Source organism: Pinus tabuliformis, chromosome J (genome assembly GCF_031772625.1).
Source record: "Pinus tabuliformis cultivar Carrire ecotype Pingquan chromosome J, CPIR1, whole genome shotgun sequence".
NCBI lineage: Eukaryota > Viridiplantae > Streptophyta > Pinopsida > Pinales > Pinaceae > Pinus > Pinus tabuliformis.
Window position 1 is genome coordinate 1,571,190,999 of NC_142295.1, and position 14,648 is coordinate 1,571,205,646.

The 14,648-nt window shown below is 36.9% G+C and overlaps 1 pseudogene; it reads left to right on the top strand.

Annotated features, from left to right (window-relative positions):
* Positions 1 to 14,403, top strand: part of LOC149233489 (eukaryotic translation initiation factor 3 subunit A-like) — a 47,630-nt pseudogene extending 33,227 nt beyond the window's left edge.
* Positions 14,404 to 14,648: the final 245 nt, after the last annotated feature.

Sequence of the window (14,648 nt, forward strand, 5' to 3'; positions counted from 1 at the left end):
GAAAACATGAGTGATTTTGAATAATTGTCTAAGACAGTCTCTATAACTCATGTTTGCATCGTATATTGAAATAAAAATTTTGATTTCCATATGGTGTTAAATTAGAAGTTATGAGTTATTTGTATGTTTGTTGGATTATATGTTTTAATTGTGATGATTTTTATTGTTTAGAATATCTACAATGCAAAAATAACTTAGAAATATAATGTATGTTTCATTCAATCTACAAATAATGACATTTTGATTAAGTTAGTCATGTAATTTGTTCATAATGTCATGGTTTTTTAATTTTATGGTTGAAAAATTTCCAATTTTTTTTGTATCTTTAATGTTATGGTTGAAAACAATTAGAATTTTAGCGATCTTTAGTGTCATGTTATTATATGTTTAGCAACATGGATGAAAACTAATAAAATTTTAATGTGTTATAGATCCCATTATTTTATCTTTATCATCATTACTAAAACATGTTGAAATTATACCCAGGAAAGAAAAATGTTATTCTTCCAAAAACATTAGTGTGTTTTTTTCCTCAAAAACAACTATTTTTTGCACAAAAAATTGGTTTTCATTGCCATTTTTAAAACATGTTGAAAATTGACCCTAAAAAAAAAACCATCATTCGAGTATACACACTTTTCGTTTTTAGCACTATTTTTCATGTTTTTGGGGGTTTTTTGGCCAAAGCTCCTGTTTTGAGTTTATAATTCCCGTTTCAAAGTTTATATATATATATATATATATATATATATACATATATATATACATACATACATACATACATACATACATACATACATACAGATATATATATATATATATATATATATATATATATATATATATATATATATATATATATATATATATATATATATATATGTTTCAACAATGCATCATTGACAGATAAATTAATTCTATCATAAAAGATGCATTTAGTGTAGTGAATAAAAGCATTTAGAGTATTTTCTAATTTGTACCTTATTATTTCATTATGTAGCATGTTGTACAAGAAACATCGTGTTCATGTGATTGCACCTAATACATGTAATGTGTCAAAGTCAAACATTAAGAAAGTAAAGTCTATTGTAGTACTTGATTCACATCCAATTTTATTATTTTTTTTAAATAGGTTTATTTCAATTTTTTACGTATATATTTACATATAGTTGCACTACGAATAAAATGCATTATTTAGAAACGAGAAAAAGTGTGAGGGTATATTTGATCACTTCTTTTGATTGTGTACTTTGGTTGACAAATTATAAAAAAATGGACTTGAAAGTTTAGGACTCTAGGCTAGATTAGTTTATGTGTCTTATATGTAATATGTTGAGGCATCCCATATACGCGCCACAAATGTAGGCCATAGTAGTGTGAGAGGGTTTGTTATATGTGGTAAGGCTTGCGATAGATCACGTAGCCCACAAAGAGTTTGTGTTCCCCTAGTAAATCTTGCCTCTGGCGTCAATTGAAGTGTCAAAGGTAGTGTTCCTATCTCTATTAATGACCATGATTGTACATCCAGTGGACCATCTTCACCCATTTTAGGTACACCTCCTATATTTTTAAATCCTCTTTAAACTTTATGTGTTTATGTCTTGAAATTGTCTTTAATTTTTAAATTGTCTTCAACTGATGTGTTCTGAATTTAAAATATATGTTATATTCTTATAGTTTGTTAATTATATAAATGTTAAATTATGTTTATGATTTGTAGGTCCCCAACAGACCAAAGATGAGGATGAGAGTGCAACATCAATCCCTCCATGGGATGAAGCTACAACTCAAATCACATTAGATGATGTTATGACACATCATACACGAATCACAATAGAGATAAATAATATCCCTGTCAATTCACTGACTCGCCTTGCATTGTCTTTGATGCTAGATAACATGGCTAGGTTGACCGAGACATATCAGAGGTTGGGCCCACATAGCCACATATTACAGCTCATACATAGGGTCATGAGGCATGAGGTTAGAGGCCTAGATTCTTGGGAGGTGGTGAAAGAGGCCACCAAGGAAATTGATGCCCGTTGGGAGTTATTCAACATCCCTCCTAATCACCTTGCCAGACATAAAGGTTCAATCTGACTGAAATATTTTAGTAATGTTCATGTATCCCCTTTCATGTTTGATAAATTCATTAGAGCTTGGGGAAAGTTCCCCAACCATGACCAAGTCACAATTTATATTGCTAAGTATTTATATGCATAGTTTTTGTTACATATGTGGTCGGATTACATTGATACAAGATATTATTTTTATGGTACCGACATGGAATGTACTTATGAGTGTGAGGGGGGTTGTAGGAACCCTGGGCATGTACCACCACCTACGACATTCTTGCCACTACCATCTCGGAGCATGGTATTACTTGGAGAGCTATAGGAGTTGTCACGGCTTGGTGGTGAGACACGGGAGACTATTGCAGTCAACATGTTGGAGTCATTGGCTAGTGCACATGTTGCATTGCATGGAGAGATTAGGAGACCACCACCATTTCCTCATGACCCACTAGTGCCCTTATATGATGATGCATTTCTCAAGAGTTTAACCTTTGATAAGATTTTGACACATACATGTATGTATCGTGATGCCATTAGTGAGAATTAGAGGGTGCATGGCCCATGTCACACATCTAGGTACATATATATACGAAAATTTTGACTCTTATTGTCAAACTATGCATAATTATTTATATTAAAATTTATAGTTTATATTACATTGCATAGTTTATGTTATGAAACCAACTCACAAAAAGATAGAAAAGATAGTTGAACGCCTTAGAATTCAGCCTCTTCGAGGGGGAAACCTCCTTTACATTACACAAATGAATAATTCTTGGATGATTCAAATGACAAAACCTCGTTTATATATATAGGAGTCTAAGGGGTTACAATATAGCCAAGCTGACCTAACAATAGTAATACAAAGGCATAAAAATAACGATAGAGAGATTCTATGGGGCACAATAATAACAATATGGGGACAACAGGGGAACAACAATATTAATAAGGGATACAACTACAATATTAATGGGGGCATCACTAGTATTATAGAGACCTAACATGCCCCTCTCCTTCAAGAAAGTGTTGTCCTCAATGCTTGAGTAGTTCTGGATGCTTCTGTATAAAATTCTCATCCTCCCATGTGGAATCTTTAGCAGATAAGTTCTTCCACTTGATGAGATACTTTGAAATGGATCGATTTCGTAGTTGTTGAGTTCTTATTTCTATGACTACTTCCGGTTCCAATATAATTTTTCCTTCCTCTTCAAGTTTTGGCAATATTGTTTGAACTGGGATCTTGTCACCTATAACCTTCTTTAAACATGAAACATGGAAAAATAGGTGCACTCGAGAAGCTGCAGGAAGCTCCAATTTGTATGCTATAGTACCAATATTTTGCAACACCTTGTACGGACCATAATACTTTGGTGAAAATTTTTTATCCTTCTTAGCTTGCTTGAGGGACATTTGTTTATATGGTTGTAACCATAGGAATACCCAATCACCTACATCAAGACTTCTTTCATTGCAATGTTGATCTGCTTGTTGTTTCATTCTATTCTGCACCAACACGAGGTTATCCTTTAAGAGTTGGAGAACTTGTTGTTGATGCTCAATGTGATGTTCCACTGCTTTTGAACCTTAGAATTTTCTCTTAAATATGATGAGATGGATGGAGGCTGATATCCATAAAGTGCCATAAATGGGGTCATTTTTGTTGCAGTATGGAAGGAAGTGTTATACCACCTTTCAGCCAGAGGCAACCATTTGATCCATTGTGTATGTTTATCAGATACAAAGCAATGAAGATATCCTTCCAAACATTTGTTTACTATCTCCGTTTTCCCATCAGATTGCGGATGATAAGATCAGCTATGAGCTAACTAAGTACTAAGACAAGAAAATAATTCTGTCCAAAAATTTCTTGTAAAAATGGGATCTCTGTCACTTACAATAATCTTTGGGTTTCCATGTAGCTTTTGAATTGTTTCCATAAATGCCGTAGAAACTGTACTGGCTTTAAATGGATGTGATAATGCATAAAAGTGTGCATTCTTGGTAAGTTGTCAACTACCACCATGATGACACTCTTTCCCTCAGACATGGGTAAAAATGTGATAAAATCCATTGAAACCTCCTCCCAACGTTGGCTTGGAATGGATAAAGGGTGTAATAGACCTGATGTCTTAATTGTTTCAGCTTTATTTTGTTGGCATACCAAACATTCTACCACAAACTTTTGAATATCAGATTTAAGGCCATCCCAAAAAAAATCCTTCTTAACCCTGTGGTAAGTTTTTAAAAATCCCGAGTGCTCTCCTAAGGGAGAAGTGTGCAATTCCAAAAGAATCTTTTGTTTGAGTTGGGAATTCTTACAGAGGTATAAGCAATCTTTGTACCATAACGAATCATTTTTCTAGCTAAATGTATCAGATGTACTGGAATCTTGTTGTAACTTTTGAATAAGTTCTCACACTTCTTCATCATTATTCCATTCCTCCCTTGCTTTGTTTATCTAATCTGGTTGGATAATATAAATGGTGCACAACAATGCTTCCACATCCTCATCCTTTCTTGAAAGTGCATCTGCCACAACATTTTTCTTCCCTTTTTTGTATATGATTTCAAAGTCATAATCCAACATCTTTGTGACCCATTTTTGTTGTTCTTCAAAGGATAATATTTGTTCTAAAAAGTATTTAAGGCTATCATGATCCATTTTTACCTTGAAGTTTCTTCCCATTAGGTAGGGTCACCATTTCTTAAGTGCATGTAGTATTGCCAAAATTTCCTTCTCATAAGTAGCTTTGTGTAAATACTTTCCCTTGATTGGATGACTTTCGAAAGCAATGGGTCTTTCATCTTGAATTAAAACAACACCAATTCCATTTCCAAAAGCATCATGTTCCACAATAAAGGTTTCTGTGAAGTCTGGTGTAGCTAAGACCGGTGCTTGGCACATTGCCTCTTTAAGATATTCGAAGGCCTTTGTTGCTTCTGGAGTCCATGAAAATTCATCTTTCTTCAACAATGTTGTTAGAGGTGCTGCTATTTTCCCATAATTCTTAACAAACTTGCGATAATACCCTGTCAATCCGAGAAATCCTTGCAAATGCTTTATGGATGTGGGGATTTCCCATTCCTTAATGGCTTTAATTTTGCTAGGGTCTACCTTAACTCCTTCATGAGACACAATATGACCTAGATATTCCACCTCTTGTACTCCAAAGAAACATTTGGATCTTTTTTCATATAATTGTTTCTCCTCCAATAGTTGTAGCACCCTTTCAACGTGTTCAACACGATCCTTCCAAGACTTGCTGTAGATTAGTATATCATCAAAAAATACTAACACAAATTTTCTAAGGAAGGGTTTGAAAATGGAATTCATCAAACTTTGAAATGTAGAAGGTGCACTGGTAAGGCCAAAAGGCAGGACCAAAAACTCATAGTGACCCTCACGAGTTCTAAATGTTGTTTTCAGAATGTCTTGAGTCTTCGTTTTGATTTGATGATATCCTGAAGGAAGATCGAATTTGGTGAAGTAAATTGATCCATGCAATTGATCCAATAATTCTTCAATGACAGGAATAGGAAACTTATCTTTAATAGTGAGCTTGTTGAGCTCCCTATAATCTAGACACATGCACCATGATCCATCCTTCTTGTGCACCAGTACTATTGGAGTAGAGAAATAACTTTGGCTAGGTTGAATTATACTAGCCTCAAGCATTTCTGCAACCATACATTCAATTTCACTCTTTTGGGCATAGGGATATCTGTACGGCCTGATGTTTGGAGGAATACTTCCTGGAATCAAATTAATAGCATTATCATGATCACGAATAGGTGGGAGACCTTTGGGAGTCTCAAATACCTTGGAATGATTGTCCAAGACTTTTTGGAGATCTGGAGAAATAGATGATTTCGATGTGGAAACATCTAGCGAACGTAATTGTGTAATTACACCTCATTGTTCCTTTTTTAGGAGCTTTGTCATACCGTTAAAGCTTATTATCTTTCCTGGTTTCCCTACAATACCCCTTAATTCAACTTCTTTTCATTCCGCATAAAATTTCATGAAAAGTTCTTGAAAGTTAAAATCTATTGTACCCAAGGATTGTAGCCATTGGACTCCTAATACAACATCAACATCTCCCATTGGAATGGAAATTATTGGGCTTTTCAATACATATTCTCCCATGCATAGCTTGATATTATGGCACTTTCCAGATCAATTTATCGTCCCTCCATTCACAACCATCACTTGACACTCTGGTGCTAGATATAGGAAGCAATTCAATTCTTTTGCTATCTTACAATGAATAAAATTGTGGGTACTTCCTGAATCAATCAACACTATTACCTTTTTCTTCTTGATTCGTCCTTCTATCTTGATGGTTTGAGGAGTGGTAATTCCAGCCAATGCATTACAAGATATGGTCGGATTCATTTCTTCTTTATCTAGGCTTTGTTCCTGGAGTATATCCTCTTCTTTTGACCTCTCTTTCTCCTTTTATTCTTCCTCTTCACAATCTATGTAGAATAATTTTTTCTCAGCACACTTATGACCTTTAGTGTATTTGCTATCACAACTGTAACAAAGCCCTTTTGCTATTTTTTTCTTCCAATTTTTGTGGTGTCAACCTTATAGGTTGTGGAAGGCTAGGGCAAAATTGCTTCCATCTTTATAGTTGTGAGTGGTATGCTTTCTAGTTGCCATAATTTTTCTTTCCATTTTTCTTGCTAACCTGAAAGCCTTCTCTAATGAATCAGGTTCCCAAAGGCAAACATCATGTTGGATATTATCCTTTAAAGTCCCTATGGACACATCAATCCTATGCTCCTCTGGAATATTTTTTACCCTTATGTTCAATTTTTGGAACTCCTCAATGTGCTCCATTATTGAACCCTTTTGTTTGAGACTTATCAATTGGCTAAAAAAAGTGTTCTTTTTGTATCCTCATAATGTGCTATAAATTCTTCCATAAAAATTTCCCAAGTGATAATTTGTTTACGAGAGCAAAGCCATTGATACCATACAAACTGATTTGGTTCCAAATATAAAGTTGCAATACATACCTTTTGTGTGTTTTGCACATTATTGAGATCAAAAAATTGCTCCATCTGTAATATCCATGTTGCGGGATCCTTGCCATCAAACTTACTCATATCGATTGTTGGAATATGGTGGGTCTTCGATCCAACATTAGGGTCTATGGAATAATGATTAACATTTCTTTTGTTCTCATCATGAGTTTCCTTTACTACCCTTTCACCATTAGTGACCATTTCTTGTAGCAACTTATTCAATTTTATCTTCAATTCTTCCATCTTATCATCCATGCCATCCATTTTAGCATCCATGCCATTCATCTTAGCTTCCATGCCTTTCTTTAAACCATCCATCTTGGCATCTACACCTTTTTGTGTAAGTGACACTTGTTGCACTTGGTCTTGTAATTTTGATATATCATGTTGCATTTCTTCCTCTTCTTCATGAGTCATGCTAGAGCTTTCAAGTTGCTTACTAGGTGTTTGCATTTTCTTTCCTTGGGCATCAATTACCGATAATAATTCCTTACTATGCCCTTTGAATTCCTTCAAACTAATTTTTCAAACCAAGCTTATGCAAAAATTAAAAAAAAACTACACACCTTTTTTCACTTTGTTTTGAAATTGTGATTTGTAGTAGCCCTATGTGTCCTCTTTCCAATGCCACTAGTATTATCCAAATTGGATTCTTGAAGGAAGAGTTATTTACAATCTCCCAAGATGATTTGATTATAGACTTTTCCAGAGAGTGAACTTGTATGAAGTGCCACATGTCATTGTTTCAACCTTTAGCTCTGAAAAATATATACAAGAAAGTCCATTCTATTTCTGTACCTTCTTAGAAAATTTCAATCCGATGCTCAGAGAGAAAGTTATGATGATTTTCCCCAGGTCACCTATTTTGAATGTAATTCAGGAGTCTGCAAAAAGACCAACTTCCTCAGATCATATCTCCACCAATATAGCGTGAAAAGCTATGAAATTTGGACCCAAGGTTCAGTGTGATTTCGTCTCAAATGGGTTTTTGTTTTCACTTCTGAAATTTCGCAGAAAAAAATTTATAGCAAAAATGCCATGATGACCTATTTGGAGCAGCGAAACCCTAGAATCCAAAGCTCTGATACCAAATGTTATGAAACCAGCTCACAAAAAGATAGAAAATATAGTCGAACGCCTTAAAATTCAGCCTTTTCGAGGGGGTAACCTCATTTACATTACACAAATGAATAATTCTTGGATGATTCTAATGAAAAAACCTCCTTTCTATATATAGGAGTCTAAGTGGTTACAATATAACCAAGCCGACCTAACAATAATAATATAAAGGCACAAAAATAACAATAGAGAGATTCTATGGGGCATAGTAATAACAATATGGGGACAATAGGGGCACAACAATATTAATAAGGGATAAAAGTACAATATTAATGGGGGCATCACTAGTATTATAGGGACCTAACAATTTATATTAGTTAGTTCATGATAACATGTATACATGTCCCAACTACATGGATGAGCTTACGAGGTCATCTGAGGGGGAAGTTGATTAGCCAAGGCATCCTTGACTAGAGCACATTTCTATGGATTCTCCTCCACCTCCACTAATGAGCACCAGTATTGTAGCAAGAATGCTGCAACTCCTGGGCTACCAACTTTACTTTTATCAACACGGTAGTTCGAAATAAACTTAAAAGCGTCAGTGCTATATGCACAAGTACTAGTTCTCACTGTAGGTTGTCACTTGGTCAGCTGACATGAGATCAGTAGGAGCTCAAGCCAACTTCTATAGATTTCAGAAGAAGCTCTATGTGTGATGAAAGGAAAGAAATATTACTCTATAGATTATATTCTAACTGCAGAAAGGAGAAAGACTATAATGTAAAGCAAAACCTAGTAAACCTTGATTAACAAGCTAAGTCTACTTTTTCCAAAAACACTATGAAAACCATGAAATAAATTCCATTACCTATTCAAGGAAGTAAACAACATATAACCATGCTATTTGGAAGTAAATAAGCAAAAAAACATGTTTTTGGATTTTTATGTGAATTTAACATGCATCTAATTTATCGTGTGTGAGTGTGGCAGTGAACAGGTGGCATTAGAGAGAGGTTTTGGAGCTTGGGAGGATGTAGGATGGTGTGGATGGGTCGTATGAGGTCTTAGGTGGCCTTCTGGAGGCTTTTCCTACACTCAGACTTCAAAGGAAATCCTACAAGAAAAACTACAGGAGGACGTAGGAAAGCTAGAGGAGGAAAATAGGGAAACTACAAGAGGCCTACATGAGGAGGCCGAGAGCAATTTTCGCTGTTTTGGGGGTGTGAGAGTGGGGGGAAAATCTGGATGAAGGTTGGAATAAGGTGTTAGGGCACCTAAGGTCTATCATGAATCAGGGTGTGAGAGTGGGTGGAAAAGGTGGATGAAGGTTGGAATGAGGTGTTAGGGCACCTAAGGTATATCATGAATCACCAAGAGAGAGAAAGATGATTGGGTTTTCTCAAGGAGAGAGGAAGAAGTTCTATGAAAAATGAAGGAAACTAGGGAAAAATTGAGGTGAGGTTTAGGATACCTATAGGGCATGGATCAGATGGAGGGTGTGATTGCTGGTAAGATGGCCTACTAATGGAAGAGATCTGCTGCATAGAAATTGACAGTCAACCAATAAAATCAAGCAACCAATGAAATGAGTGCATCTTAGGAAAAATAGAGTTTTGCATTAAAATGGCCTAAAATATGATGTATAGAAGGAAATGATGGTAAATTCTATAAGAAAGGAAAGCATGCAAAAGGAATATTGAAAATCATGAAGTGAACATGATAAAGAAGATCTAAAGCAAAACAAAACTGGACTATCAACCTACTAGAGAGCTGCAAACAATAGAAGTCCTAGGAATGAGGAAAATCTATGTTTTTGGGGCAGCAAGAGAGTCTTTGCCTCAAATCATGGTCCCAAAGGGAGGAAGAGAGGCCGAGGCACTATTGCTAGCATTTTTAATCTTCTCTGATCACTTCTTAACTTGCCACAGAAAGCATAAATGGAAGCAAGCTACTAAATCATCAAAAGCAACCTATTCTTAACCATAAGAGAAATACATCTAACAACAAAATAATCTAAAAACTGAAGTAAAGCATAGAAATAAAATTAAAGAGAAGTTTGGCTACTTGGATTTGGCCCTAACCCAAGAGCTTCATCCCTCTGAGGTAATTCAGATCTAGCTCAGAAAGGATTCAATCTTCATTATCAAAAAATAGCAAGATTACATAAAACTGTCAAAAAATAGTAAGCTCAAAATTTGAGTAGAGTTTACACAAGCAAAAAAAAGTTGACCCTAGTGAGGCCCTAGGGCTCTCTACTTATACATTTGAAGCTACCAACAACTTCCTTAAAATTAAGGAGGCTTGGCTCCCAAAAATTGAGATAACTATCAATCCTCTTCCACTTGCTCAGCTGCCTTCTAGTGCATGATTCGGCTGCTTGTACTCCGAGCTGAATGAAGGAGAATTCAAAGTGAGGAGCAATAAATGAGGGGTATTCCCTCCTATAACTCCTCTTCTCTGTCTACTTCAAGTTATTGTTGTAGTTTGACCACTAGATCCTTGACTTTGACCTCGAAATCCATCAATAATCTGCATTAAATACATGTTAGACCACATGGCATAATAACTAACTCAACTCACCGTATAAGCATAAATATAATCAGAAAATTATACAATAAGCTAAGAGAATGGTTAATTTGACTAGGTTAAGACGTAAAATGAGCCCATATAATTACCCATTTGTGAGGCTCATCTTCACCCCCCTACTAAAGGTGTTGCTCATCCTCTCAGCAACCTAGTCAATCTCTTCATCTTTTGTGGCCCTGGTGGCATCCCTAGCATTCCAGGCTTCTGATGCGGTCTACTAATGTTCTCCATAAAATCTTACCTTTCTATCTATGTCCTTCCACTGCTCCTTCTCTTCTTCTTCTCTTATGCCTTCTAGCATGCCTAATATGAGTGGAGGACTTAGTTTGAGGCCAATGCAGTTGACCTTCAGCCTTTTCATGGAGCGCTTGTACATTGGCACTCTTTTTAATGCCTCCTTCAGCCTCATGGGGGAATGGTATTCCCTGATCTGCAAGCTATGGGGTAGGGTGTTCCATCTTCTCATAAATGCATGCACACAATCCTCCCCAAGTAGCCTAAACATATATTCAAAGTGTGCAATGGATTGTTCCTGATTGGTTAGATATTTAGGGGCAATCTAAGGGTCATTGGCAAGCAGGTTGTGTGTTGATGAGTGCCATAGGATCTGATGGCTTAGCTCTTATCATAAATGGTTCATTCTACTCTTTTATTAACAATCTTTCCATTTCTACTACCCTCAATTTTTCATGGTTCATCAATGACTCCATGGCCATTAATTGCAGATCCCCTAGCTTGGCATTGGGGTCCCACACATTCAGGTCTGTGAGGGCCATGTTGTGTAGATAGAACTATTGCATCTTTTCTTTGTCCTCGGAGGTGCTTTGGTCACACAAATCCATGAAATGCCTATAGTCTTGGAAAGGCATTGTGCCTCTTTGTGCCAAAGTTTTTATTTGGAATTGAAGCCATTAGTCATTTAGATAGAGGCCATAAGATTTGGCTGGTGTTCTGCATTCTAATGCTTCTATGGATAAGTTGGCCATGTATGCCAAATAAGTCTCTTTCTCCTGTAGCTGCCTCCTTAGTAATTCATTCTCATTCTCAAGGTGGCTTCTTGTAATGGCTTCTCTATCTCCGAGAGCACTCAATTCCCTGCCCATTTCCCTGAGTTTGATTTCCATGTGGCCAATATCCTTAACTCCTTTTGACTTGGCTATCAGCATCCACCTATGCGTTCTCACTCTCTCTTTTTCCAATTCAAAAAATAGTGGAATTGCAAACTTTTGTGGGATTATCTTGCCTCCCTCAAGTAGTCTATAATAGGAGTCAAGATTAGGCTAGGGGTTAGGTTCTTGTAGCTCTTGTGCTTTGTCTTTCACCTATGGCTGTCCTCCTATCTTTTCCTCAAGCTTTTGTGTCTCCTATAGTTTGGACACTATCTCCTGTAGGACTGTTTTAGCCTCCTGTAGGTCTGGTTTGGGGTCCTATAGAATTGCCTTTCCCTTCCATGTAGAAGATCTTGGAGTCCTCCTTTCATAGGTTATGGATGTCTTGGAAGGAGATTCTTTCACCTTGGTAGATGGTGAATCTTCAATGTTAATGGCAGTCTTTAATGAGGGCTGACGTTTGCCTGTTTTAATTCTGGTACTCTTCCTTGCCCTAAAAGACAAGGAGGATTTTCTTTTCCTCTTCTGCTTCTGCTTGACTGGTGTGCTGAGGGTAGTGAGGGTAGCTGCTGCTTCTCTTTCCCAAGTTTTAGGGGACTCTTCCCATTTCTCTACCCTCTTTGCCTCCTTTTCTCTCTCTTCTGTCTCTTTTCCTCATCTTTCTCTATCTCCTCAACTCTCCCCCCCTCTATTTCTTTTCTTTCCTCCTTCCTCTCTTTCTTTGCTATGTCACCACTGGCTTCATCTTCTCCTCTTTGCTGTTTTCCCTCCTCACTGATAGCAGGACTGACATCATAGGTTAATGCCTTAATGTCATCCTCAGCTGTCATATTTCTGAAAACTTCCCATGCTATAGGGATTGTAAGGGTATGGAGTGCTTCTTCTACTAGGATCTTGATTAGGCCATGGTGAGCTAGCTGATGTGAATTTCTTGCTTGTACCTTGGTGCTGGAGTCAATGAGGGACTGAAGGAGATAGTAAGGGATACTGAGCTTTTGATGTGCTAGGGTATCCATGCCATATCTCAATTCTTGAATGATTTTAAAATGATATCCATAAACTATGTTGTGCCTCCCTTCACAAGAAATGTATTTGATCACTTGGTAGCTAACTTCATCCCAGGGATATGGTATACTAGCCCTCATAATTCTATTTTTGTCTTCAACAAGGGCTTCATTATCTTGGAAACATTTCCTCTTGGGAGCCTGACCAATTGGTTTCTCATCTTTACTCCAAGGCAGCCCAAGAGGAAGGGTAGTGACCCTACTGATGAATTTTGGCGTTATTTCAATGGAGAGACCTCTAATGGTTACAGTAGCATGAGTTCTTATGTGAGGGACCAGAGAGAGAGCAAATTCATGGGAAATTTCATCATCAAACCCTCTAAACTTCTCAAAGAAATCCATCTAGTTTTCCCTTGTAAATATTTCCACCACTTGAGGATGTGCATGGAGTCTAGTGGAGTTAGTGGGCTATTTTCTCATAAACCCCCTTGTCATACTACCTGTACTTCTTTTGAAAAACCAAATATGGAGGTGGAGATGAAGAATTTTGAGTGAAATAGAAAAACAGAGGGGACTGTGTTTTTTTTTTTTTAACATAAATTTTTTGATGTATTTCTACCCTCTTAAAGACTCATTTTATCTTCAATTTGAGACTAACTCTTTCACATTTTGATATTCAACAGAGGGAATTCATGAACACTACCTCTTTAGACTGAAATTCATGCAAAAAATCACGTTTTCTCCCTTCAAAATGACTCACTGCCCCTCCTGTAGAAGCCCGTTGTCCCTCCGATAGATTTCCAGTAGGTGCTCCTGTAGAAAATGTCGAGAGAAAAAATATGAAGGAAATCGATGGAGGATGGTGGATACGAGGTTGTGGGGGCATAAGAAGACTGTTGTGTGGCTTAGTTATGAGGAGAAACTGAAGAAAAGGTGGTGAGAATGCGTGGGGACGAGTGCTCATTACCTTTTATGGTTATTTTTGGTTATGAGTGCTGAGTTGGTAATGTGTACATTGTCTAGATTAGGACCGTTGGTCCCAACCTACTTGGTCATCATGACCCTCATCATAATCATCCCCTTATTACTACATTGGAGTTAACTCTTCCCCCAACTACCTGTCCTTCGCATGTTTTTCTTGAGTTGACTATCCGCACATGTGGGTGATATCTCGATTAAGTGGAGTCAACTAAATGAAGGTGGCCAAGTTAATTGGCCACCCTTCCCATTTTGATTTCAACCATTTCGTTCCCTTCATATGATTCCTAATTACACAAATTCAGATAGAGGAGTGACTTAGCTACTTACCTATAATCTGAGTGTATTTGCTGCCATCGACTGTGAGGTGTTGTGGCTTTCTTTGTTGCATGCCTTCATTTTCCTTTATGCATGCTATCTCTGCTTGCTGATGTGTTGTTGTGTGTTTTTGCAGGTTCTTATTTTGCTGGAGCTAAGCTGCATGTGCCTTTTCAAACTTCAGATGTGTTTTCCCTTGCTGTTGGTGCTGGACTTCTATGGGATCAGTTGCTATAGGAATTCTTACAGGAGCTCCTGTAGCTGCTTCTCCCCTTGAAACTTCAGCTATTTCCCTGTGCTTGGAGTTCAAGAATGATGCCAGAGGTGGAGATGAATGATGGAGGGATAGTAGGTAAACCTCAGGTAAAGTTAATGGTGCCTTTTGCTCCTTTTATTTTTGTTTTTTTTTCAAAACTGAAAAACCGTTTTTCTGTGTTTTTTTCTTAGAAGGGAAAAAAAATAATAATGATGCTTGGAGTGTG